Source organism: Hordeum vulgare, chromosome 7H, assembly GCF_904849725.1.
Source record: "Hordeum vulgare subsp. vulgare chromosome 7H, MorexV3_pseudomolecules_assembly, whole genome shotgun sequence".
Lineage (NCBI taxonomy): Eukaryota > Viridiplantae > Streptophyta > Magnoliopsida > Poales > Poaceae > Hordeum > Hordeum vulgare.
Genome location: NC_058524.1, coordinates 556,199,480 through 556,223,170, shown reverse-complemented (window position 1 = coordinate 556,223,170; position 23,691 = coordinate 556,199,480). Strand labels below are relative to the sequence as shown.

Genomic DNA, 23,691 nt, shown 5'->3' with positions numbered 1-23,691 from the left:
GTTATGGAATTATTGTTTTAGTTCTTATTTTTACACACTGTTCTGTTTTGAAAAGATCTGTTTTTGCTTGCATAGCTTGCTTGTTTTCATGATGCTATGTATTATATCGAGGAGTATAAGATATGGAGAAGATAGAAAATAATTCCTTCTTCAAAAATTAAATATGAATCAATTTATAATAGTTGCTAAAGTTTATGGTTTGCCTACTGTACTAACGGATCTCCCGAGGTTTTTGTTGAGTTTTGTGTGCTGAACTTTTGAAGTTTTGGGTGCAATCGCGATGAAGGAAGGAATAAGGAGAATCAAGAGTCTAAGCCTGGGTATTCCCAAGGCACCCCACGGTAATATCCTAGGAATACTCAAGCGTCTAAGCTTGGGGATGCCCCGAAAGGCATCCCCTCTTTCGTCTCCATTCCATCGGTATGTCACTTGGAGCTATATTTTTATTCATCACATGATATGTCTTTTGGTTGGAGCGTCGTGTGTTATAGTTTGCTTATGTAAGAACATGATCAATCTCATACATCACATATGTAACATCACATCCTTTTGGCCATATCACATCACATTTCATACCTTGCAAAAACAAGTTAGACGTCCTCTAATTGTTGTTGCAAGTTTTACGTGGTTGGTTAGGGTTTCTAGCAAGAACGCTTCTTACCTACGTGACAGCCACAACGTTGATATGCCAATGCTATTAACACTTCATAAGGACCCTCTTCATAGAATCCGATCCGACTAAAGTGGGAGAGACAGACAACCACTAGCCACCTTATGCAACTAGTGCATGTCAGTCGGTGGAACGAGTCTCACGTCAGCGTACTTGTAAAGTCAGTCCGGGCCGCTCCATCCCATGATGTCGCCGAATCAAGATAAGACTAGTAACAGTAAGCAAATTTACAAACTAGCGCCCACAACTTTTGTGTTCTACTCGTGCATAGAATCTACACATAGAACCTTGGCTCGGATGCCATTGTTGGGGATCGTAGTAATTTCAAAAAAAATCCTACGCCATGCAAGGATCTATCTATGGAGAAACCAGCAACGAGAGAGGTTGTAGATCATCTTCATACCTTTTAAGATCGCTAAGCGGAAGCGTTACTAGAACGTGGTTGATGGAGTCGTACTCACAGCGATTCAGATCGCGGTGGATTCCGATCTATGCGTCGAACGTCGGCGCCTCCGCGTTCAACACATGTGCAGCCCGGTGACGTCTCCAATGCCCTGATCCAGAAAGGCTGGAGGAGAGGTTGAGGGAGAGCTCCGGCAACACGACGGCGTGGTGAGGTGGAGCTACGTGGTACTCCGGCAGAGCTTCACTAAGCAGTACGGAGGACGAGCAGGAGGAGAAGTATGGCTGCGCCGTGGAGAGATCAATTGTGTGTCTCAAAAGGTCCAAAACCTCAAGTATATATAGGAGGAGGGAGAGGGAGGGATGTCTTGGCCCCTCCTCCAAGGAGGAGGAGTTCGGCCGAACTAGGGAGGAGTCCACCTCCCACAAGGGAGGTGGATCCCTTCCTTTTAAACCCTTTTTGCCTTATCTCTTTATCCCTAGCCGCATGGGCATTTAGGGAAGGCCTTAGACAGCCCAATAAGGGCTGGTCCACTTCCTCTAACAGTCCATGAAGTCTTTGGTCATCACACCCCTCCCGGGGGTCCTCCGGCACCCTCCCAGCACTCCCGGTACACTATCATAGAGCCCAAAAAATTTCCGGTGACCAAAACAGAACTTCCTACATATCAATCTTTACCTCTGGACCATTTTGGAGCTCCACGTGACGTCTGTGCTCCCATCCAGGACTCCGAGCAACCTTCTATAACCACGTACACTAATTCCCTATAACCCTAGCGTCATCAAACCTTAAGTGCGTAGACCCTACGGGTTCGGGAGACATGCATACATGACCGAGACATCTCTCTGGCCAACAACCATCAGCGGGATCTAGATATCCATGTTGGTTCCCACATGTTCCACGATGATCTCATCGGATGAACCACGATGTCAAGGATTCAATCAATCTCGTATGCAATTCCCTTTGTCTATTTGTATGATACTTGCCAGAGATTCGATCGTTGGTATCTCTATACCTTGTTCAATCTCGTTACCGACAAGTCTCTTTACTCGTTCCGTAACACGTCATCCCGTGGCTAACTCCTTAGTCACACTGAGGTCAATAGGACGATGTATTACCGAGTGGGCCCAAAGATACCTCTCCGTCACACGGAGTGACAAATCCCAGTCTCGATTCGTACAACCCAACAAACACTTTCGGAGACACCTGTAGTGCACCTTTATAATAACCCAGTTACGTTGTGACGTTTGATACACCCAAAGCACTCTTACAGTATCCGGGAGTTGCACAATCTCATGGTCTAAGGAAACGATACTTGACATTAGAAAAGCTTTAGCGGACGAACAACACGAACTAGTGCTATGCTTAGGATTGGGTCTTGTCCATCACATCATTCCCCAATGATGTGATCCCGTTATCATTGACATCCAATGTCCATGATCAAGAAACCATGATCGTCTATTGATCAACGAGCTAGCCAACTAGAGGTTCACTAGGGACACATTGTGATCTATATATTCACACATGTATTATGGTTTCTGGCTAATACAATTATAGCGTGAATAATAGACAATTATCATGAAGTGGAAATATAATAATAACAACTTTATTATTGCCTCTAGGGCATATTTCCAACATTTTTCATTATAGAACTTGGCTTGTATATTATGATGATGGGCTTCCTCAAATGCCCGAGGTCTTCATGAGCAAGCAAGTTGGATGCACACCACTTAGCTTCCGTTGAGCTTTCATACACTTATAGCTCTACTGCATGTGTTGCATGGCACTCCCTACTTCTGGTATTGATATCGATTGATGGGCATCTCCATAGCCCGTTGGTCCGCCTAGTTGATGTTATACTTTATTCTCCAATTTTACTCCTTTGATACTTATCACCATATTCTATTCCACCTATATGATATGTCCATGGTTCACGCTCATGTATTTAGTGAAGTTTAAAATTCGGAAGCCCTTTAAAAATTACGATCCATGGTGCTAGACATTCGTATTTATGTGGTGAAGATGGAGCCATGCCATGCTAATATGTTAAAATGAATGGGGAATAACATTATTTAGGGATCATATATTTTGAAAGGTGTTGATTGTGTAACTTATGTTTATGGATATTACTGTGTTGATGTTTATTAGTTCATCGTTTCTCAATGATCATACCTCAAAAAGATTACATCTTAGGTAGCATGTCACATCAAAAATTCTGTTTTTATCATTTAACTACACGAGGACGAGTAGGAATTAAGCTTGGGTATGCTCATACGTCTCCAACATCTAAAATTTTAGATTGTTCCATGCTATTATATTATCATTCTTGGATGCTTTATATGCTGGTTTATATCACTTTTGGGAACCAAGTGCCTAGTGCCAGTTGTTATTTTCCGTGTGTTTTTGGCTTTTCAGGAAATCTGTACCAAACGAAGTCCAAATTCAACGAAACCTTTTGATGATTTTTTTTCTAGGAAAAAATAAGACATCGAAGCTTCGGACGGATACCATACGCCACACGAGGAGGATCTAAGCCAATACGACGCACCCAAGGGGATGTGGTCGCGCCTTGATGGCGTGGGACCATCTCCCGACGCATTTTGCTCTAACTATACCTCTATAAATCCTAATTTGTTGGGAAAGCACTAGAGAGCCATCCAAAATACTTTTTCCTCCATCGCAAGTCTCTATTATGCCATGATCCTATCTAGAGACATATTCCCATGCCCTGCGGGAGGTGGGATCGATCATGGAGGGCCTCTACAACAACGTTGCTGCTCCCACGATGATGTATGAGTAGTCTACTGCAGACCTACGGGTCTGTAGTTAGTACCTAGATGGCTATCTCTCTATCTCTATGTTCTTCAATACAAAGATCACCGCAATTCCCGTGGTGATCTATCCTATGTAATCCTATTAACAGTGTGTTTATTGGGATCCAATGAATTGTAGGTTTATGTTCATATTATTCATGGAAAGTATGTGAGTCATCTTTGAAGTATTATATGCGTTATTATTATAGCTTCATATTTCACTCTGATCTATCAGTTTGTTTGGCCAACTAGACTAATTTCAGTGGGAGTGGTGCGTTGTGATGGGTTCAATCTTGCGGTGCTCCATCCCAGTGATAGAAGGGGACATGACACTCACTATATTGCTGCCTTTAAGGATAAAATGATGGGTTTATTCATATTACTTTAGTTTACTTTGTCTACATAATGTCATCTAACTTCAAGCATTACTCTGTTTTTACTTAATACTTTAGATGCATGCTGGATAGCGGTCGATGAGTGGGGTAATAGGAGTAGATGTAGGTAGTAGTCGGTCTACTTGCTTATGGATGTGATGCCTATATGTGTGATTATTGTTGTTAATAAATATTACATAACTATGCGCTTTTCTATCAATTGGCCAAAAGTAATTTGTTTACCCATCGTATGCTTTGTTTGAGAGAAAAGCCTCTAGCCAAACAAATCATATTACAATAACTCTAAAAATATTGTTGCACTTTTATTTCTGTTATTTTATTTTATATTTATATTATCTATATATCACTATTTTTTGCTTGAAGTAACGAGTTCAAGGGGATTGCCAACCCTCTTGCTCGCGCTGGGTGCAAGTGAGTGCTCTTTTGTGTGTAGGCGCTGAAGACGGGAATTTGCGTGGTTATCCTATTATTTTGATAACCTTCGCTCTCCCTGAGGAAAATACTTGTCTCTAATGTTTTGCATCTCCCCTCCTCTTCGGGGAAAACCCAACGCAGTTTACAAGTAGCAGTGGGCGAGGGTTGTCGAATGCTTGAGTTGTGTCGAGCTGGACTCCCACAAAGCCCCCCCCCTTGCTTTTGGTTTGGGGGGAAATGACGTTCGAACGGGCAAGTGGACCGATACAATACCACGTTGGATGGTAGAATGACGTAAGCGGGAGGTCTGAGGGTCTGTGTTGGAGATGTCCTAAGAACATAGAAATGAGAAATTTCCTATTGTTACATTATTCATGCATTAGATTCAAAGCAAACAACTATAATAAAAAACGTAGGATTATTTCTTTGGTTTGAGTTCATAGCAAAAACAAAAGAATTTTACCACTCCTCCTTTTTACATTCCTATGCATAAATACCAAGAAAAAGCTCATAACTAGCATATTATTAACTTAATCCAACATTTGCATATGTTTGCATCTTCATTGTATTATACTATTTAAGATTATTGTGTTTCTTTACGTTTGTAAATCAAATATATAACTCCCCAAATTCTAGCAATTTGACAATACCTGTTTTTGCACATGCAATCCTATTCTATTTTACATTTCCTTTCTTTCTATTTATGTATTTGAAATCCTATGAATTAAAGAGACTGAATACTATATTTGTTGCCTACTACTTGTGAGATGCCTTGCGTTTTCCCCAAAAATGAAGGGTGAAACAATATAGTAGCAGTAAGTATTTTCCTGAGTTGAGAACCAAGATTTATCGAACTAATAGAACAATCAAGACAAATTCCCGCCACCATCACGTACGCACATAATGCCAAACGCTTGCACCCAATGCGGGCAAGAAGGTTATCAATCCCATTGGACTCTTTACTTGCAAGGATTAATTCTGGTCGAGATAGATATATAAATATAAATGTAAAATAAAATGTAAATAAAGCAGCAAGGTATTTTTTTAGCAAATTAATTAAGTAGACCCGGAGGCCATAGTTTTCACTAGAGGCTTCTCTCTCAAAGGAAAAGCACGCGGTGGGTAAACAAATTATTGTTGTTCAATTGATAGAAAAGCTTATAATTATGAGGTTATTAACGAAAATGATCTTTCGTATAGGCATCACGTCCATAAACAAGTAGGCCGAAACAATTCTGCATCTACTACTATCACTTCACCAATCGACCGCTATCTAGCATGCATCTATCGTATTATGTTCATAACAAACAGGATAATGTTTGGAGCAAGATGACACGATATAGACAAAATAAGACAAGCAATATGTCCAGACCCCGTCATTTTATCCTTAGTAGTAACAATACAAATATGTGTCTTGTCCCCTTCTATCACTAGGATATAGAGCGCCGCAAGATTGAACCTACTATAATGCACCACTCGCATGAAAAATAAATCAATCTAGTTGGCCAAACCAAATGGATATATCGATGAGAAATGTGAAGCTATAATAATCATGCATAATAGAATGCACAAAAGACTCAATTACTTTCAATGAAAAATCTGATCATGAACCCATGATTCATCGGATCTCAACAAGCACACCGCAAAAGAAGATAACATCAGATAGATCATCGTGAGAATAACACAGAACATGGTATTGAATAATAAAGAGAGAGAAGAAGCTATCTAGCTACTAGCAGTGGACCCGTAGGTCTGTGGTGAACTACTCAGACATAACCATGGAGGCAACAAGGTTGATGTAGAAGACATCAGTGATCGATTCCCCCTCGGTAGGGTATAATAAAGGTCTTCAGATGGGGTCACGATGGAAGAAAGACTTGCGGCGATGGAAAAAGTCTTTCGGGTCGCTCTCCGATGTTTCTTGAATATTTGAGAATTTATGGACGCGTAATTACACCAGGAGGAGACATGAGGGGCCCACGAGCTCAGAGGGCATGCCCTACACCCATGGGTGCTCCCCCACGATCATCACCACCTTGTGGCTCCTCAGGTCTTGTCGTGAGGTTTCCTGGTTCTCTTTTGGCGTAGAAAAAAGCAATCAAAAGTTTCATCACGTTTGGACTTCATTTGGTATTGATTTTTCGCAGAAGTCAAAAACATGCAAAAAACATGAACTCGCACTAGGCACTAGGTTAGTAGTTTAGTTTCCAAAAATAATACAAAATAACATATTATTGCATATAAAGTATACAAGATTAATAATACAATTATATGAAACAATTAAAAATTATAGATACGTTTAAGACGTACGACTGCCATTAGTGTGTTTTGTGCTAGCAATAGAAGTAGCTTGGGATATGAGCTTCATGTAGCTCTTTATTTCAAAAAACTTGAAAAACCTATTTTGTAGCTAAAAAATTAAAAACATTATGTGAAATCTTATATACGTTCTCTAAGGATGTATGGATGTCTGTCGCAAAAAAAAAAAGATGTATGGATGTATAAATTTCCGTTCAAAAAAATTGTAATTTGTAGGTACACACACACAGATAATCTGGCCCAACAACACAAAAATCGGTCCATTTTCATGTATGTATTTTTCTTTTTATTGGTACAATATGTGTGAAAGTATATTCTATGAAAAGTTGCACGGCATGTATATATACATTTTTTCATATTGTTTTGTACAATCCCTCTTCGGTACAACCCCCTCACTAATAAATATATAAAGTGCATTATGGAACTTTGATAAATCGTACCCACAAACGTATAGGTTATACGTTCCCTGGCTCCTATTTTCTTCATGTTTGAAAAAACACGTGCGACAAGAAGTGGGATTCAAACTCTCAATTTACTCGCGGACTTCCACACCATCTAACCAACTGTCCAATTTTCTTCTTGTTGTGCTCCTTCTTTGACTGGTTTTCTTCATTTTTTTCTTTTTCGTTTTGTTTTGTCTTTTCCATTTGCTTAAATACATGATTTGTCTTAAAACTGTGAACCTTTTCAAATCCATCAATTTATTTTTCTAATCTATGTACTTTTTTAAAATCGTTGATTTTATTCTCATATTCATTAACTTTTATTCAAATCAAATAACTTTTTTAGTGTAGCAAACTTTCTCTAAGTTGATGATTTTTTTAAGAAAATTATTTTTTTATTGTTAACTTTTTCAAATTCATGAACGTTTTTCCAAATTCATGAATTTGCAATGCCCCAATACGTGAACCTTTTCTTTTCCATTTGTTGGAACTCATGTTTTTTTTAAAACATTGTAAAGAAATTTCAAAAAATGTTGTGTCTTTCGAAATTGCTCAGATTGTGAATATTTTTTAAATTTGTGACCAGTTTCTAAAAGAGGAACATTTTTTGAAACTTCAAAAAAAATTGACAATACATTTTTTTTTGCATTTTGAAATGCGAACATATTCTATATTTTCAACATTTGTTAATAAATATGATTTTTTTGAAATGTGGACAAAAAATTGAAATTCTGATTTTTTTTAATAATAAATATCTAAAACTTCAAAATTCTGAAAAAAAAATTTGAAAATGAAATATTTCTAAATTACAAACTAATTTGGGAAATTTCGAATTGGTTAATTTATGATAAATAGAAACAGATAGAAAAATAGAAAAAGTTAGAGAAAATGAAAAAAATAAAATGAGACAGGAGAGCAGATATAAAAATAGTAGAAAAGTGTCCAAGACCCCGTGTAATGTTCCCAAAACCAAATAATAACTAGGAAGCCGAGGTTCACAAAACGATGAATGATATTTTGCAACCTTTTCAGTGCACTTTTTCATAATATATGTGAAATATTTCAAATTTATACATGTTCTACAAAATATTTGAACTTTTTTTAAATCCTCGAGCGCTTGGACCTGCCCAACATTTGCGTGACGGCGCGATAACGTTGCCTAGTTGAGCCAGGCCTAAGCATTTTTTCTATTTTCCTTTTTTTATCTCCCTTCCCTTTTTCACTTATTCATTTTTCTCCTTATGAGATTGATTATTAGTTTGAAACGAGTTCCGAAATTTGAAATATTATCTGGAATAAAAATAAAAAATAATAATTTAAAGTAACTATTTTAAATTATGATTTTAAATTGTTTTTAACTTTAAATATTTATTAAATGCTTTCCAAATTTTATCCCTTTGTATTTTTTAGTTATGTTTAAAATAACAATTTTAAATACCTATTTTAAATTATTTTCTCTTCAAACATGGTTGGGATGCCTACCCTAAGCATGCCCACGTGTTCACAAAAGTTGAAGTCGTATCAAGAATGTCCTGAAAAACACCATATTCAACTTTGTGTGTCCGGGTAGTCTAGAAGGCTCTGTTTGAGAGCACGTTGTTTCTCGATATGCGTCAAATGGCGACATTTTTTCATTGGATTTATAATCGGTTCAAGGATCCTTGACAAGTTGTTTTTGTATTCGATAAATTTTGCATTTTCGGGAGTTTTCTTAGCCAGAAAAGGACGATAAATGGCCAATCATGTCACAACTTGCATACCATGTGTGAGATAGTTCAAACCTGGCATGGTCGCTTACTTAAAAAAGTTGGGGTTATCTCAAAAATGTTCAAAAAAACACCATGTTCTATGGAGGGTGTTTGTGTAGGACAAAAGCTTCTTAACATCCCCCCAATGGTGCAAAAAAGTTCATGGACCTGTATGACCAATACATGGTACCATGCCAAGTCGCTTGGGTTTGCAACAAGTTTTGCATTTTCTATATTTTTCTTGGTGAAAAAGGTTGATACTTATTTTGATGTGTCACAATGTGCATACCATGTCGAAAGTCGTTCAAACCTGCATGGATTCCTAACATGGGCATGTACACCTAGTAGCACAGTTGGGGCAATTTCAGTTATGTCCAAACAACACCATGTTCAACGTAGAGTGTCTACGTTGGCTACAAGGCTCCGTTTTGGGACAACTTTTTTTCATGACATCTGTCAAATTGGCCGATTTGTTTTCCATGGCTTTGTATGGCCAATTGAAGGCACCATGCCAAGTTGCTTGGATTTTTGATAAGTTTTACTTTCTCTAGTGTTTTCTATAAAAATGCAGACAAATGGTCAAATGTGTCACAACTTGGATACGTTGTCGGAGATCGTTCAAACTTGGCATGTATGCCTACCATGGGTATTCCCACTTGGTGGCAACAGTTGTGGTCATTTCAAGAATATCAAAGAAAACACCAGGTTCAACGTAGGGTGTCTTGGTAGGCCAAAAAGCTTCGCTTGAGAGCAAGTTGTTTCCCGACATCTATAAAATGACCTCAATTTTTTTCATTGGTTTTTATGACCAATTCAAGGCATCTTGGCATGTAGTTTCTGTTTTCGTCATTTTTTGCATTTTTTGAAGTTTTCCTAGTCAATAATATGGTGGAATATAAGTGACTCGTCTAAATGTGTGTATGACCCTTTACTACTCAAATTCCTTGATAAGTTTAGAACTCGCATGACATACCTTGGGTGCACTGAAGTTGTCAGAATCGTGATTCTGAATCGGATCGGAGCTCCCTTGCAAGGATCGTGAATCGTAGCATCATAACTATCAGGATCATAGAAACTTAGATTCTATGAGCAAAATCATAGAATCAAAGGGGCTAGTTTGGATCGTAAGATCGTTAGATTCTAAGTCTTGAGTCATGATTCTGAAAACTTTGGGTGCACATGATTTGGGACACATACTACAACAACTCCATTCCAACCCATGTGGCTCCTTCTGGTAGCGTAAAATTCTAGAACCTAGCCCCATATACAGAGGGATCACGAGCGTACAAATCCATTATGTCACCTCAACCTTGTTTTGGAAAGACTCCTCGAACCAACGGATCCTCTCAGAAAATTTCCCACGTGCATATTCACACACCACCAAAGTAGATCCTTTAGTTCAGGACTTCCTCACCACCACTGAACTAAGCGCCATTTTTCAACTACCACTTTGTACAAGCTCAACCCGAAGCCAGGAAAATGCAATCGAAAGTTATGTACACTGACATCTTCATGCAAATGCATGATACGTGGAAGTATATACGGGGGCTAGTGATTTCAGAGGCAATATATACTATGCCCTCTATTCCAGATATGTTCAAGCGCACGATGCTTTCAGTTGGCTATCGAAGTCCAAGAGCATTGCAAAGATCAAGGTGTTTTGGCTGGTTTCTCCTCTCGGGCAGACTCAACACGAGAAACATGTTCAAAAGGCGGCACTATAATGTGTGTAGAAACCTTGAGTGCCTGCTCAATGGACACCACATAGAAGAAATGGTGGAGCACCTTTTGTTCCACTGCTTTTTTAGCGAAAGATGTTGGCAAAAGTTAGGCATAGAATGGCCGAACCATGAAAACAGGCTGCATCTCGTCCACCAAACTAAAATGACACAATCCACACACAAGTTCATGGATGTCTTTCTGGTGGCTGCCTCAAGCCTATGGAGAGAACATAATAACAACTAATTCAAAGGAATTTCACCAATAACACTACAAGGAATATGCTAATACACGACGCTATTTTTTCGTCGCTACATCGTCACGGTTTTTATTTTACGACGAACTCACGACGAAAAACCAAGCGTCAAAAACGGAGCGTCACAAATGAACAACAGCGATGTTTTGATCAAAATCGTCGTAACTTTTACGATGATTCCTGGATTGTCGTAACCTTTACGACGATCCTAAATCGTCGTTGGCAATCAAACCCAGTCCTACGTGGCAAAATTACGACGAAATCAAAACGTCATGGTTGAAATCAGCCCAACCCATTTCAATTGATCACATGGGCTGGTTTTATTTTTTGGGCTTTTTCTTATTGGGCTTCTTTTTGGGCCTTAGCCTATTTACAATCATAGTATTTTTTTCAAATTTTTTTATCATTATAATTTGGGCCCTGGCCTTTTAGTACCCAAATACATTTGGTCCAGTTTCAGTTTTGACCTTTTTCATTTTTGAATTCAGCAACTTTTTGTTTCAGAACTTGGTTTCATTTGTATTTGTTGAGCCTTTTCAACCCAATTATTTGTCCAATATTAAATCCAACACTATTTCATATTCAAATCAAGAAAACTCCAAGTCAAATTAAAATCATCCATCATATAACATCACATAATACATCTCCCAGGTTTACATAACACAATAACTCATCTCATGAATACATTTCCTTACACATGAATATAGCAAGAACGAACAGAATTACACAATAGAAATGACACATCTGCTACTATCCCAACAGTACAATGGACTTCATTCCACTCTCCTATGAGACATGCTCGAGATGCGACAACTTGCCATCCTACAAGAACATTACACTGCACATGAATCAAACAAACGGAAATAAATATAAAAAATATTAGAGTTAGTGTTCAAAACTTAGCAAGTTTGTGTTAAGAACTTGAGCTCCTTACTAAAAACATAATGTACAGCAGTTTGGCCACACCAAAACGTATAGTATTTTTTATTACTACTACTATATGGTTAGATTCAACTACTACGTCTCGTTTGGCAAGCTGGCAATTAAATTGAGTGTATTGGAGTATACTGATGCAACTAGATTTGCATCCATCGCCTTTAAGAAATTACATGGAAGGATATGCCATCGGAGTCCAGTACCCAACAACCAATGATGCGGTTCACACTGACAGTAAAAGGAAACAAATTAAACTTGTATAGATATGGACATGTCGTAGGCTGGTGGCTCAGTCTGCCGTCCAAGTGACCAAGTTTAACCGATATAAGTTTAAGGTTTGTCTCCATGTTGCCAATAATGCAACATTTAAAGAATTGATTTGCATAGTGCAGAATACTTCAATTAAAGTAAGAGTAAAACATGTTGCTATAGTTAATAAGGTAAGATGCCAGGCTGACCAGTCAAGAAATCTGAAGCAAAAAAAAGGTTTCCAGCAGAAAAAGAAAAAGCTAAGGCATTCCCATCAATGTTTGGCCTCAATCAACATGCCATTCTTTTTAAGAAGACAAATAGATAAGCAATAAGCAATACTCGCTGCTAAATTCAGTGTGTTGTGGATTTCGATTGACAAGCAGATAAGCAATACTCACTCTAAGCTACAAGCACTAGCTAAACCAAGCATCAGTTTTAAAAAGTTCGGTTTAAGATACTTCAACGATGGGTGACATCTCAGTAGCATCTCCTAGTAACATCATATGCTTAGCTGACAAACTCCATTGTGTACCACAATAACAGAACCACCTCAAGCATCTCTACAACAATATATATATATAGTGATGGCATGCCTAGCATCAGTTTTCGAAAGCTCGATTTTAGATACATCAAAGACCAAAAAAGGTCTCAGTGGTCTAAATGTTTCACATCCTCTGCTCAGCACACCATCATCATAATAGTGTTATTTAACTCACCATCATGGTCGATGGTGTCCTGGACAACCTTGGCCAGTTCCAGCACGGTGAACTCACCGGGGTTGCCCAAGTTGAATGGCCAGTTCCAGCATGGTGAACTCACCGGGGTTGCCCAAGTTGAATGGCCAATTCCAGCATGGTGAACTCACCGGGGTTGCCCAAGTTGAATGTCCCAATGTGATCACCTTCCATCAGCCTCATCAACCCCTCAACTTGGAAGAGTGCTATTTTAGAAAGCGCATTCCAGATAGCATAGCCATAATTATTGTTCATTGATGGTTAGAGATGACCTACCAAATCAGAAACGTATTGGAAACTCCTCGTCTGCTTGCCATCGCCGTAAACCGTCAAAGGCTCCTTCCTTAGCGCCTGCCATTATATTAACATAGAGCATTCGGGTGTTAGTTCGGAAATGAAAAGAAACTTGCGGTTTTTAAACTAGCACAGCAACAGCGTTGTGTGTTTACCTGAGCAACAAAGTTCCTGACAACACGGCCATCGTCAATGCACATGCGCGGGCCATAGGTGGTAAAGATCCGAGCAATCCTAACCTGAATAGTGAACACAACAAAATACAGCAATCACTACACATACAGTTTTATACAGATGGAATGGAAATTCCAATGCTTGCAACAATATATTAGTACTCCCTCCATCTCGAAATTAATGTCGCACCCACAATGTAATGGAAATTTTGCCAAAACCCCCTCGTACCATCAAATCTGTTACAGATAGATCCTGTCTCCTTTCTTCTTCCTCCGCCCGTCAACCTGCTCCTTTGCTGCCCACGATCTGCACCTCCGCGATTCCCTCCCAACGCGATCTCGTCTCCTCCTTCCGTGACCACCCCAACCACCGATAGGATATTCCATGGCCCCGGATCAGAGCGCGTCGCCGCCACAGCCCTCGCACGCCGGCTTCTGCGGCGCACTACCCTAGCTTCCGCACGGTGGTCAAAGCGACAGCGCCACCACACGCAACCACCCAGCCCATTGCACGCCGCCACCCGGCTGTCACACCGACGTCTCGCAGCGTCCTATCCTTCCCCTGTCACCTACTGTTGCTGCTGTTTCGACCAAGAAATGGCAAGACTTTGTTTGTATTGGGAAAAAAATATCAGGAACTTTTAATCAGGAAATGACAAGATTTTGTTAATTTTGGAAACATTCAATTGGGAAATGGCAAGGTTTTGTTAATTTTAGAAACATTTAATCAAAAAGCTTTTAATCAGGAAATGACAAGATTCTGTTAATTTTGGAAACATTCAATCGGGAAATGGCAAGATTCTGTTAATTTTGGAAACACTCAATCATGTTAATTTTGGAAACATTCAGTTAGACAAGATTAATGATGCTGACGTGTTAAATTTCCGAAAAACATGAAGTCTTGCTTTGAATTTTACAGCTGGAAACGCATGCATATAAGTCTTGAATGATAAGCTGAACGTCTAAACTGGAAACTCTATGTGAACATTTTGCTTCCTTAACATGCTTGCAGTGGGTAAACCACCTACAGTTTTCTCAAAGGTGCAAATTCCCCATCATTTTTATCCTTGTTTACTGACTGATACTTGAGGAGTATAGAAGAGCCATGGTGCAGCCGACAGGACTTTGTTCAGGCAGTAGAAGCAAAGAATGACTTCCTTTTTCATTCAGTTTGCAAAATCCTGCTCGTGCTACTACTCTTGCCCTGGCAATAATGTGGGACATGATTATTTGGATAATGTTTTAAACTCTTAAGCTTGGCCATGTACTCATGTGGTCAAAATTCAGAATGGTGATTGAACTTAACTGAATTTTTCAGTAAAGTTTCTCTGAAGACAATTTAACTGAATTTTCAACACATATCCACATGAATTTTATACAACATGGCCATTTTAACACTAGGAGTATTTAAAAATGAGCAACTGGTGCATCTGCAGTCAAGTTTCTTCAGTCTAGTGAAAAAATAAGGTGGTGCAGGAGAATTTGTCAACACAATTTCTTCAGTCTAGTCACACAGTACCCTTTTAACTTACATCATAAAAGTTCTACTGGCTACCCAACACTACCAGAATCAATCTCAATATATTAACACTGGTATATGGTAGGAGTAGTACTAGTGTCGCTAACAAAGAACCAAAGGAACGTGTAATCGGTCAATCGATAGTAGTAGTAGTATGTGCGATACAGCTACGAATCCAACTAGCAGCAGTAGATGCGAAAATCACTAGCAAGATCTACATACATAGTAATGGTGGTCAATCGAATGGAATCCAAGCAAGAGGAGAGGAGACAAGAGACCAGGCCGGATCGGATCCCCAAACGAGCACCAAGGAATCGAATCCATGGCGGAATCAGAACCAGACCATGCACGAGGTAGAAGACGCACACCTGCAGGAAGGGTCAAAATCAGCGGCCGTGAGTGCCTCAGGGATTCCAGGGATCGGAGGGGATCTGGGGTTGAAGGGGGGAAAGGGAGGAGAAGGAGCGCTTACGGCATTGCGGAGCTCGGGTCCGAGCGCCAAGCTGCAGGAGACCCGCTGGAGCATCTCGTAGGCGAAGGCCCAGTGCATCTCAGGCGGGATCTCGCGCCTGATCGGCCCCGCCGCCACCTTGAGCCTGACCAGCGCCGCCACCTCCTCCGACCGCGACAGCAACCCCATCGCCGCTCGGACCGAAAATCCAAAAATCACAAACCAAATCCCCCACCCTCCCCTCCCCCTCCTCCACTCGGCGTACCCCTGAGCCATGCATGAGCGCCATGAGCTCGTCGGTGTCGAGGCTGGCCCGCACCGCGCCCTCTGCAGTGGCCACCATGCCACCGGCGTCGTTGCCCTCCTGGGCGACGACCTCCACACAGACGAAGCGGTCACTCTACGGGACGACACTCCTCTCCGCGTCGCCGTCGCGGCTACCCCTGGTCAGATCACGGCGGCGGCTAGGGTTGGGCGATCCGTATCGGGTGGGATCGGGGGAGAGAGGGAGGCGTCGGCTAGGGTTAGCGCAGAGAGAGGAAGAGGAGGGCACGATGGGTTGGGTGAGGTTTGCTGCGGGGGGGGGGGGTGGATGGATGGGTGGATGGATGGCCGGATGTTTGCCACGTCACCGATCCATGTCAAAACTCATTCCACCAATCAGATTTAAGCTTGTGTAATTTTCTCTTTTTCTTTTTTTCTCTTATATTTTTCATCCTATTATTCGGGATAAACATACAGTTTGTCAAAATTAATCAATATTATGCATATGTGTCTACTTTGGGATGACAAACAATGTGATTTGGGATATTTTCATTTTCTTATAATTTGTGTGAAAATAGATTGTGTGAAAACAGAATTTGTATGAAAACAATGTGATTTGGGATATTTTCACAAACTAGGATGAGGTGGGATAGAATGGACCCACGAGTGACATGTCAACATAGTTGGAACATGTTACGATGTTTTTATAATCGTCGTAAAAGTTATGACGATCTCATCTTATGCGGTTACGACATTTTTGACTCACAACGTCGTAATTTATATGTAGATTTGATCCCCTCAAATGGCTTACGACAATCTCGGATGAAATCGTCATAGATTTATGACGAATTCATCAACGACATTTTAAAAAACATCATGTATGAGCATATTTCTTGTAGTGTAATTAAAGCTTGTAAGCAGAGGTTTAAGACCGACTTTGCCAATTGAAGTTTAGGTCCCTAAGAATAAAAGGTAGTTTATTACTTCCATTGTAGACTTCATGAGTTACGTGTACTTTTTTGACCTTATATTTTCTTAGTCTACTCTCCCTTCTGCTACACACGCAAAGTGATGTGGGCATCCTAGTAAATATGGAACATACTTGTTTTACTAATTAATTATGTAGTAGGGATTTTCCCTACTGTTTTGCTCGATAAAAAAACTTGCATACTGTGCCAGCAGTAGTTCAAAACTGGCACGAATGCCTATCATGGGCATGTCCACCTACTAGCAAAAGTTGAGGTCATTTCAAGAGTCCATGGTGTTTTGGTAGGCGAGAAGGCTCCATTTTAGAGCACGGTCTTTCTCGATGCCCACAAAATGATCCCTATTTTTTTGTTGGCTTGTATGACTAATTCAAGGCATCGTGCAACTTTGCTTTTGTTTTTGACAAAATTTCCATTTTCTATAGTTTCTCGGTCTAAAAAGGCCGATAAATAGCTGAACATCTCTCAACTTGCATATGTCAGAATTTGTTCAAGCCTGATATGGATGCCTACCACGGGCATGCCCACCTGCTGGCAAAAGTTGAGGTCATTTGAGGAATGCCCAAAAAACACCATGTTAAACATAGGGTGTGTGGGTATGTAAGAAGTCACCGCATGAGAGAAAATTGTTTCTTGAAATTCATCACATGACCCTAATTATTTCATTGGCTTGTATGACCAATTCAAGGCACCTTGCCTAGTTGTTTTGGTTTTTGATAAATTTTCCATTATCAGGAGTTTTCTCGACCAAAAAAGTTTGACTAATGGCGCAACATGTCGTAACTTGCATATAGCGTCGGAAATCTTTTAAACATGGCACGAATACCTACCATGGGCATGCCCAACTTCTGGAAAAAGTTGGGATTGTTTCAAGAATGTTAAAAAATAGACCAGGTTCGACACATGGTATATGGATAGGCCAAAAAGCTCCGTCTCAGAGCTTGTTCTATTCTTGAGATCCTTGAAATGGCTGCCATATTTTTCCTTGGCCTTCTTGACTAATTCAAGGAAGTATGCCAAGTTATCTTCGTTTTCAACAAATGTTTCATTTTCCAGAGTTTTATTAGTCGGAAAATGTCACATCCCTGACACTTTAAGCAAGTTAGCTTTGTGCTCATGTTTTCTTTGCATTGCATCTAGGAAATTTTCAACAAGAATAAAGTAAGTGGTGAAGGAAAACTCAAAACCCTAGCCACTTCTTTAAATAAAGGAAATCTCAAACTAGTTAAAATCAATGAACCCAAAATGGCCTCAAGAAAAGTTCAAACTTTCTGATAAATCATGAAAGTATATAAGCAATGAAGAAAATCTTTTTCTTGACACTTTAAGCATTTTAAATAAATGCAAAAAGCTACTGGTTTCAAGTTTTAAATTTGAAATCAGAAACTTCAAACTTTCAAAAATGTTGAAAACTTTAGGAATAATTGGAAATATTCCAACAAATATTCTAAGGAGCTCAACATAGTTTTTACAAACTATTTGGGAGCTGAAATAAATAGCAAATCAATTTCGGTATTTAAAACAGAAACAAAACAGAAAGAAAATGAGAAAACCTTACCTGACGCTCACCTGGCCCGGCCCATCTTCTTCTGTCGTCTTCCTCCCCCGCCAGTGGAAAGCAGGAGGTGGCCGCCGTGTACTCCGGTGCGGCCACGCACCTGTGCGCCTGCCTGGCCGCCGCTTCGCGCTCGCAAGCACGGGGATAAGCTCCCCGAGCTTGTAGCTATCCATTCCCCAGCTCATTCCTCCCCCTCTCCTCTCGGTTCCCTCGATCCCCTCTGCCGCCATTGACAGGAGCTCGAGCTCGAGCTGCCCGTGCCCCTAGCCATAGGATCCTCATTCTGAGTGTGCCGTTAGCTCCGCCTCGTCGATCTGGTCCTCCCTGCAGAAGCCGAAGCCTTCCCGAGCCCTGCAACGCCCTCGGCACCGTCGTCTTCAACCTTCGGCCGCCGGCGAGCTCTGCTCGATTCGTCGCCCTCGGTGCTTCCCCGAGCCGTCTAAGCCCTTCTCTGCACTCCTCGTGAGCTTGCGCATCTTTTCCCTAAGCTCTCCCCGTCGATCCCCTCCTCTAGGCTTAGCTTCATCGGAGCCCGATGAGGACCGCCGCTGCAGCTCATCGCAGGTAGCCCTCCGGTGAAGGGTTGGTCCGTCTGAGGCCACCAGTAGCCTCAGGACATCACGTAGATGCTTTAGGTACCCAGCCCCGCGCGTTTTGACCCTGTATTCGATGGCTTCGACGATGGCCGAACTTGGTCGCCGCCAAGCTCGTCGCCGGCGTTGATTCCGGCCACCCCAGCCCCTAGGGCTTGTTCCATCGTGCGCGTCGTCGAGTGGCCGTTCTCCCCGTGGTCTCTGCCGTGAGTTTGGCCGTCGGAGGCGAGTTTCCGATGCCCTCCACCGTACTGGTGGTCGCCGGAGGCTCCCCGCCGGCGAGGACGACCTCGCCGCCGGTGGATCTCAGCTGGCCTGAGCCACTGACGTGTGGGGCCAGCCTCTGGGAGATTAAGAATAATAAAAATAAAATCAAATAAGTTTATAAGACAGTGACATGTGGGTCCAGTAAGATTAATCAGCAAATTAAGTTTAATTTTAATCTAAAACTGACCAGAGACACTGACTAGTGGGTCCCACTGGTCAGGTTTGACTTTCAACGGCTAGTTGGACCTGCTGATGTCATGCTGATGCAGTAAAGGGATTTTCCAGTATAAGAATAATTCCAGAAATGTTTAAAACTTCAAAAATTCATAGAAATTAATCTGTAACTCCAATGAAAATAATTTATATATGAAAAAGTATGAGAAAAATCCAAGGAATCTGAATATGCCATTTTCAAACATGTTTGAAAATGTTACAGAACCCAAACATGTAGATTAATGAATAAGTCAATTCTTATAAATACTTTATAAATGGAATATGGAAAATATTTAAATTTCACTATGTTTGACATGATGAAATACTGTCCTAATTACAAACCAGCAACCTAACATGTCATTCCATGCATGTTAACATCAAGTTGATCTGAGCATCAGGTCGAATCAATTAAAATGGTATCCGAGAATACCTCGTTTGATGTGATATTTGAATTTTATTCAAATCAACTTCAAACCTAATACATGTTAGTTATAATAGTATATCACCTTGCATTCTCATGCCATGCTCATGCATCATCTTGATTGCATATGCTTGATATTGATTGATGTCATTCCTTTCGGTAGGCTCCGCTCCCCCGGATTCCACCGAATATCCGTCTGACGGATATTGTCACTCCTCTGAGCAACAAGGCAAGCAACCATTTTGATCATCCCGATAAATCCCATGCTCTTGCTCCTGCACTTACCTATTGCATTAAGATCAAATGCTTCAACTGCTTTTGCCACGTTAGTTGAACCCACTTCCTTTGCATGACCTATCCTTGTCACAGTAAATAGCCGAACCTTGCAACCTAGCATACCTGGTAGTTGCTTGAGCCATGATGTGCCTTATCCTGCTATGCATGCTATGCTTAGAGTTGTGTATGGTCTGTCATCTGGGAGATGAACAGAATTGTGAGAATGTGTTCGGTAAGGAAAGGTTGTGTGTCGAACCTGATTTGGTAAAGGTAACGGTGAAAGGCTGTGTAGGAGTACATGGCGGGTTGTTTCATTGGAACCGTCCTTAGGAACTGAGTTCCGTGTATGTAATCCAAGACTAGATACTACCACACGTTGGGATACTTAATTGACCTTCTCGACTTATTAATCGCTTAGTGCTCGGTCCAGGAGTTGCAAGTAGTTTCTGGTGTTTATAGTCATGCTGGAGGCCGTGCATAGCGCTGACCTGAGAGGTGGGCTGTGATGCGGTAGGCAGTGGCACGGTGTACCAAGTGGCACCCGGATGGTGGGCTTGGGAACCCTGCGCACATCGTTTGGGGCCGTGGCGGAAACCTCGGCCGGACTTCCGTGCGGGTTACCCTCAGATAGGCGACAAACCTGGACTAGGTACTAGTGTGGTTAACGGTCGTGGCCGACTCCCTCGCTGGGCTTCCGCTTGAAGGTTGCCGAGGTGCATGATGTGCACATGGCGATAAGTGGCGAGAGCGTGTGTGACGAAGTACCCCCTTGCAGGGTTATGATCTATTCAAATAGTCGCGTCCGCGGATATGGACTACTTGGAGACATATGTTGTTCATAGATAACTTCAATGGCTACTCATAAAATTGTCAAGATAAGCGTGAGTGTCGTGGACGGCATTTCCGTATGGAGACGGAATGATTCCACGATGGTGTATTGTTGTGGTGTTAGTGGACTCGTGTGCGAGAAATCAAGTTGTCAAAATTATTTAAAAATGCAAGTTGTCTAGCCACGAGTCAAATGCTGGCTTTCCGCATGAAACCCCACAATACCTTATTGATACTTTGCATGAGTAGTTAGTTATCCTAAAGTCTTGCTGAGTACTTCCATACTCATGTTTTCTTAATAAATGTTGCAGAGGTTTCTAATGACCCTAACGGAGGGTTCTTCATAGACATCGACGACAACGAGTAGCTGGTGTCCCAGCTACGATCTGGCCCTAGGTTGGGTCTGTAGTATAGTCGGGCCATGTGCCTTTTAGTTGCACATGTCTGTACTCAGACAATTTTAAACTCTTCCGCTGGCCTGTAACTGAATGACTGCTATTATGGGCCGTGAGACCCTTACTGTGTAATATTATGTGTGTGGCTCTTCCGAGCCTCTTAAATAAAGCTTGTATGTTATGGTTATGTTGTGATGCCATCGATGTATCTATACATATCGGTATGCCATGCGTACGTGTGTCGTACTTGACATGTATGGGGTTCGATTACCTAGTCATGAGTTTTAGTAGCACTCCTTACAGGGAAATGCCCCTTTGTGATCCAACGAGCCATGGTAGCTCGCTACTGCTCCGGACACATTGGTTGACCGGCATGTGTCCTTCTTAGCTGCTGTGTCTGTCCCCTTTGGGGAAATGTCACGCAATGTAATGGAGTCCTGGTAGCTTGCTACGACTCGTCTACACTCGCTGGTGACCGACACCTGCTTTGTTGGGTCATGTATGCCTGTCCTTGTGCAGTGCTGCCACTTTGGTTTATGACTAGACTTGTCGATCCGGGTTCTTTGACATTGGAATGCTAGCGACACTATTACATACGTGAGTCAAAAGACGCAAACGGTCCCGGCTAAGGTAAGGCTGCAGCCGTGGAGTTAACCGTGCGTGAGACCGCAAAGGGATGCGATGTGTTACACGCTGGATTCCTATGGCTTAGGATCGGGGTCCCGACAGCGTTGGTATCAGAGCCTGACTGACTGTAGGATTACTAAGCCAAACTGGTCGAAGTTGAGTCTAGAATTGCTTTAGTTATATATAAGGGAATTGTTTGTGGAAGGGAACGTAAGACTCTTGTTCTCTTCTCAAGTTATACCATTCTGGTCATCCTCGTCTTTTCTGGGGGAATTAAGGACCAGGTTACTCATCTTCTTCTAGGCTCATGTTTCTGATCGGTAGATTATAGGACTACGGGTCAAGAGATATTTGGGTTTCTTTCATTCCTAGGAAAAAGGAAGTAAGTTTGATGATCAGAGAATTGAACTTGATAGTTGAGTGGTTACGCTATTCCATTTTTGGGTTGTCTCAAAATTTGTTTTTGAGCATTTACAGCTGTTATGCTGCCCAATTTTTGCATTCGGAGCTTTAATGCTTTTGCATTACTCTCTATTTACAGATGCCTGGCCGTCCTTCTCGTCAGGTGGTACGTCTGACGAGGAGCATTGATGTACCGGGTCATACGACCATGCTAGTCAGGGTGATGTCGGTGTGCGGTTACCGCTGGTACCCCGAGTACACAGTGGAGGAACAGTACCGAGACTTCAACCAGAGCCAGTACATATGCACTGTTAGGGTATTTCCAGACTACCCTGGAGCTGAGGAGCCAATCCATTGGTCCTATGGATTGGGAGTCACTGTTGACATGGCAGTACAAGATGCTGCCTATTCAATGCTAACCATTATGAGAGCGAGACATGCACTGCTGCAGAATTCAGAGTTCTGCTATGTTCCGGCCTCTCAGCCTGGTGAAGAGGGATACCTCAGTGGAGTCTATTTTGATTCTTCTATGGAGGATCCACTACTGCAGTCCACTGTTGAGATGCTAGAGAATAGAGACAGGGATGCTCGTGCTCTCCGCATGGAGCTTTATGCTATCCGTGCCCGTCTATGGACGGCTTTGACGCAGCTGGCACCGGTAGTCTAGACAGGGTACGGAGGTATGGATATGCTGAACCCTGTTAGGACCCATCTTCCGGCCCACGTTGACTGGCCAGCTATAGGAGGAGTCACCCCTCTTCGGGGACCCCTCTTACCACTAGTCAGGGGACCAAGGCCACATCCGTGTCCTTATGGATCCCAGGGATCTCAGGCTAGAGTGTTTCCTGATCCGCAGGTTGAGCTTCCAGGTCATGGAGGTAATCTCTATGAGATGTTCTATGCGGATGCCTGAGCTGTGAGCGGAAGGATAGTATGGTAGTAGCCGTACGTTCACAGTCCTGCGTGACTTGTGAAGTATGCCTGTGATGTGAAATGAATTCCGGAGGCCTAGATAAATAATGTATAGGAAGCTTGTAAGCCTCTGATGAGTAGTTTCATAATTTCAGTAGTTTGCTCTTCGAGTAAGTTTGTACTGAACTATGTAAGGGTGTGTATGAACCATGGTGTATATATAGCAGATGCTTGTTACCATGTTGTTCGGATATTCATTTCCACATTCCGTGTGTTCAGTACATTCTTAATCCATAGCTAGTATTGATATGATATTGGTCTAAGCTGTGAGTTTGTTTGCCAGGATGGTGTTCACCAGGTTGAACCATGCCCCTGCTCATGAGCAAGGCGAGGGTAGTCAAGCGTCGCAG

At 41.6% G+C, this 23,691-nt stretch overlaps 1 pseudogene; it reads right to left on the bottom strand.

The window, feature by feature from the left end:
- Positions 1–12,791: 12,791 nt before the first annotated feature.
- On the bottom strand, positions 12,792–12,877 carry LOC123414371 (annotated as a pseudogene).
- Between the last annotated feature and the right edge of the window lie 10,814 nt (positions 12,878–23,691).